Source organism: Sander vitreus, chromosome 1, assembly GCF_031162955.1.
Source record: "Sander vitreus isolate 19-12246 chromosome 1, sanVit1, whole genome shotgun sequence".
NCBI lineage: Eukaryota > Metazoa > Chordata > Actinopteri > Perciformes > Percidae > Sander > Sander vitreus.
Window position 1 is genome coordinate 7,649,684 of NC_135855.1, and position 5,445 is coordinate 7,655,128.

Consider the following 5,445-nt stretch of genomic DNA (forward strand, 5'->3'; position numbering starts at 1 on the left):
TAGATTCTTGTTTGCCATGACCCTCTGGAGGTCCCTCACACATTTTATGAAAATTGGCCACTAGGGAGCGCTACAAGTACAAAAAGTTTATATCTCATGAACGGCTCATCCGATGTTTACAAAATTTGATGGGTACCATCTAGGGCCAATCCTGAGGCCACCCTTACAGTGGGGATACTGATTGGTGAAAGTGGGCGTGGCCTATGGGACCCACGTTTGGATTCACCACTTAAACTAAAGTGAATAACTTTAAATTAACAGGGTACATGTATAATGGGAAATTGACCTCACTTACCAAAAATTACACATGACCACTAGGTGGCGCTATAATGACGTCAAATGTGTTTTTGCCTATAACTCCCACATTACACATCCCACATTAGAAAATACGTTTTCCTTGAATTAGGCTGGATCTGATTCCTTGAATTAGGCTGAATCTGATGCCCATTTCTGCTGAAAACTGTTTTTCGCAATATCGCGCAATGTGCAAAACCAACTTTTTTGAACTCGTATTAGGCCGTGCAACCGATCTGCACAAAACCTGGTACATAGCATCTCCGATGGCCCTGACCAAAAGTTATTCAAAGAATTTTTCTACATTAAAGTATGCGCATTTGACGACCAAACTAATTTTCCTAGCTAGCTACGACACACATATCATATCTCAGCCAAATTAAATGTTATCATCAAAGAACTTGGGATCCTTGTTCAACATCCAACTACGATGCTCTATACCAAATTTGGCGAAGATCGGCCATAAGGGGGCGCTATAATCAATGTTTATTTGTTTTGGCCAATAACTCAATGCATTTAAATGGGAAATTTGCAATTGCAATATCTCTGCCAGAGTAAATGCTATAAACACAAAACTTGTGATGCTTGTTCATGGTGCTCTGAGGCTCTGTACCAAAGTTGGTAAAGATTGGCCATTAGGGGGCGCTATAGTCAACATAGCCTTTTTACCCCTTCCGACGTATACGACGCCAAACGGCACTTCTGATTCATAACTTTATAATTATAACTAGTAGAAACTTACGGTCTTTTGGAGCTAAAAGCTAACAGTTCCCCCTTTCCGCTGATGTTTTTGTTGTCTTCCTAGCCCTTACAGAAGGTTTCGTATCCAGCCTAGAAGTCTAGAGTTTTTCAGGGTCTTTGCGCAATTAATTCATACTGTTACATCCAAGATTGATACACTGTTTGTAAGAAATGTAAATAGTTTATGAGTTATAATGTTCAATATGTTTATAATGTTCAATATGTTTATTTTTGCACTGGATGACTCCAAATATACAGAATGTTTTAGACAACACAAATGCTTGTGTGGCATTGCTGTGTGTGTGATATCAATAAATATGACATTATTATTTTGAGTATTGGCATAAGTGAATGTCATGAGGACAAAAGCGTCTGGACTTGTTCTGAAAAATTTTACAGTTTTAAAGTTTGACTCCTAATACATATGAAAACTAATTAGGACAGGAGATTGGCTTAGCTTTTATTGCTGTGTGTATGGCCTCTGGACTTTTTTGAAAAAGTTTAGATATTTTGTCCAATGTGTAGGTTACAGTGTTTATTTTTTCACAGTTTGACTCCTAATATATATGAAAACTGATTAGGACAGGAGATTGGCTTAATTTTTATTGCTTTGTGTGTGAAATCAATGTATATGTAGTGATGAGCGGGGTGATGGATTGTAGACAGGTCTTAATGAAAGTTGATGGGATGGGATCAGATGTTCATACCTGTGGTAAAATGTGAAAGCTCCACAGGGGACAGTAGAGAGAAATGAGAGAGTGACTGAGAGGGTGGAGGGGGGGGGGGCAAGTGTGGTAGTTGAAGGAGCAGGGGAGGTTGTAAGTTGTCAAGTTGTTGAAAAAATGAGAAATGTTGTCAGGGGGGTTAAGAAGTTTGGTTATTGTAGAGAAGAGAGTTTTGGGGTTTTTAGAGCCGGAGTGTATGAGCTGTGAGTGGTAGTAGGATTGGGCAGTGTTTAGGGCGTTTTTGTATTGACGAAGGTAGTCTGTATATGCATGGAGGTGAACTGTTAAACCAGTACATTTGCAACGGCAACGTACCGCAGACCTTGCGGCTCTCACCTCTCGATATTTACTGTTTGCCTCCCCACCGTCAGGCTTTAAACAAAAATGAATTAATTAAAAAAAATTAAAAAAGCATAGATGCACCTGGATTGGCAGTGCGCTCACCCGTTTCAAGTAGAATGATCAGAATATTGGGTAGCAAACTGATGAATTTGCCACCACTGCTCATGATGGAACAGACGAGCCAGGCCAACACAGCGCCGGTGATGAAGAAGGCATGCGAGACAGTCATCTGGTGGAGCAGAGGTTTTCACAAAGTGACCACCTGATCGCTGCAAAGCTGGTTGACAGCTCGCTCTTCCCACAATTACACCACAGGTGGTGGTGAGGGTTTGGCCTGCTTCTCTCCTCACTGTTTGAGAATAACTCAGTGGGCCAGGGTGTAGTTCCTTTCGCTGAGGTTGGGGTGGGGCCCTTGGGGGCAGGAGTGGCTCTGGTCTGGTCTGTCCTGGTGGGGTCTTAGTGGGGCATGGTGTGGGGGGAAGATGAGGTTGATCTGGTCTCCAGGGGGGGTTGTCTGGCTGATGGTCCAGTGGGGTGCCTTGTTGGTCTAAGAGGGTTGTGGGACGTGCTGCTCGTTCTATTTGGTGTGGATTGGTCTTTGTTGAGAACGTCTTCTAGTGTCTTGGTGAAAATGGGCTCTACGTTTTTAAATAGATGGATATGGTCGTATGGTGGGCCAGATGGACGTTGGGCCTCAGGATACAGTCTCTGGACATGCTGCTGTTGATCCTGTGGATGGTGTCAGGATGGATGTCTTTCCTTGGTAGCAGGGTTGACATGACCACTTTGCAGTTGGGGAAGGCAACTATTTCAGTGAAACAATTTATAAATTCTTTTTTAGGTTACAATGTCTCTCTGATGTTTTCACTCACTTGAGTCTTTGGCTCTATTCCTCCTCTTAGCTTGGTGTCAACTGGAATGTTGAGCTAACTGTCAGTTCGGCAGTTGGTTCATTTTTCTGTTGGGTTTTTTGGTTGAGCAGTTTGAGAGTTTCTTTCCGTTTCTTTTTCTTCTTTTTTTTTGTTTCCAGGGAGGTAATTCCTCTAAACAATTGTTTCTTCTTCTAATAATTTCTTCTTCTTCAGAAAAGTAGAAGTTTGTCTCAATTTAAAGCAGAAAGGTGAACATCTTCAGGAGCTCATGATGCTTCTGCTGTTCAGAATGCTGGAACTCTCTCTCCATCCCTCATGTCCCCCTCCTCCCTCTGCCTGTTGCACACCTCAGTGTAATCAGTGCTCAGGTAGAGTAGTGGAGGGGATGAGAAGGCAGAGGCCGTTTTCGAAACCGCATACCTGAGAAAATCTCCAGTATGCCTCTCCCCAGTCTATCTTGCCTACTGTATCCCACAATGAAAAGCGCCAGAACAATCACAATAACCAGGGCTTGCCTTTGTGGCAAACAACTAGAAAGCTGCAATCTGATCCCACAGAATTCCGTGAAATGAACTGTGGCAGTTTCACAGAATCGCAAAAACTTCTGTGATGGGCCCACGGAAGGATGCCGTGAAATGAACACGGCCCCTTAAGTTAAGGAAAAGGTCGTGGGTGGGCTTACGTTTCCATGACACGCGGGACAACAACGGGACGGTTGGGTTTAGGAAAAGAACGGGATGGTTGGGTTTAGGAAAACAATAACGGGACAAGGGACAACAATTGGACGGTTGGGTTTAGGAAAAGAAGAATGGGACGGTTACGGTTGGGTTTAGGAAATACATGGGACACGATTCCCGGTCTCCTGGGTGAAAGTCCTGTGTTTGACCCATCCACTACCCCAACTAACCTCCCTACGCGGATTTTTCGGGCTTTCATGCTACTCGCTACCGTAGTCGCTCCTAATGCTACATCATTTTCTCATTGACTTTACATTGGCATTGTTTTCCATGGTGGCCACACGGAATTTTCACACATTCCGTGCCACCACCACGTAATGCGGTGTTAACAGTTCGTGATCATTTCAATTCTGTGAGACCAGGCTGGAAACTTTTTACAATTTCCGTCTGCTATTTCATCACTAAATGCACTTTTTATGTGAACTGTGAACTGTGAACTGTGTAGAGCCAGAATATGGGGAGTTTTACGAAAATTGATGGCTAATTGAAAATTTGCCCCGATGTTTGTCGGAGTTGAGAAGCTTTACAGTCTGGCGTGACAGCCGGCGGGTGCCTGCTGGGGTCGCTGGCTCGCCGCCCAGCCGGTCCACTTTCAAAGACCCTGCTGTCAGCTGGCTGGAGCTCTCTCAGGAGACTCGCGGACAAGAGGCATTTATTTCCCTGATCGTTTGTGTAAATAACACAACACACATATCCATTAGGAGATTAACGTGAACCTGTGGTTGTCTGCCTTTTCAGAGTTATGAAGCGCCACAATAGATTGCGGGTGCAACATTAACAAGCCCGCAACGTGTGGATGGTGTGGCAAAGCGAGACTAGTTTTAAACTGACTAAAACTGTTTTGATCATGTAACTGAAAAAGTTTGAGCAAATGTTGTCAAGCAATGCTTTATATAACAGTCTCCCCTCGTTGAATATCTTCTTTGTCTTATGTCACCATGAGCTGTTAGAATAGTTTAAGGGGGGAGCTAAACCATGCAGTATCTTATAAAGCTCAATTCAAAGCTCAATAAGTTATAGTTTTTCTTTTTATTGTCAATATAAAATCAAAGCAGTAAAAATGTAACACAACAAAACTACACAGTACAATATATACAATAAAAGAAAAGCATTCTTACATGCTCGGGTCCTGCACTGAATGTTTGAACAAGCAGTTTTCCATCTCGTTCATTATATATGGCAACCAATGTGGTGACAACTTCCGCATGCGGGTTTCTATGTTTTTACAGTAATTGGTTATTACATCGTCTGTGGGTTGTGAAGCTATACTCTCCAGGGTCTTTGTGAGGGTGCGCATGAGGTTGGCTTCTTTTCACACGAGGCCCTGCAGTGCTCACTTGGCTGGAGTTGTTTCGGGAGTCCTCACCACAGATTGTGGACTCTGCCAGGGGTTTGCATCCAGTTGCCGTAGCCTCGGAGAAGCTGGGCTCCTCCAGAGGGGTGGTCCCGGTATAACTGTTGCTGCCATCAGAGGGTGAATCATAATCAGTCGTTGAAGGTTCCTTTGTTTAAAAAAGATAAATAAATAAAAAGCACAATGAGGGGAATAAAGTACCATGGATTCGTAAAACTGCACCAATCATTCATAACAATAACAGGGGAATGTTATCGTTAGTTTAAACAACACCCTGACAGTTTTGGCCAGGGTGTGGTTAGGTGTGAAATGCCCAATCTTCCGTCACCATGTAGACAGATTTTCATTATAAGGCTATGGCTGTATTCAGATGTAAAAAG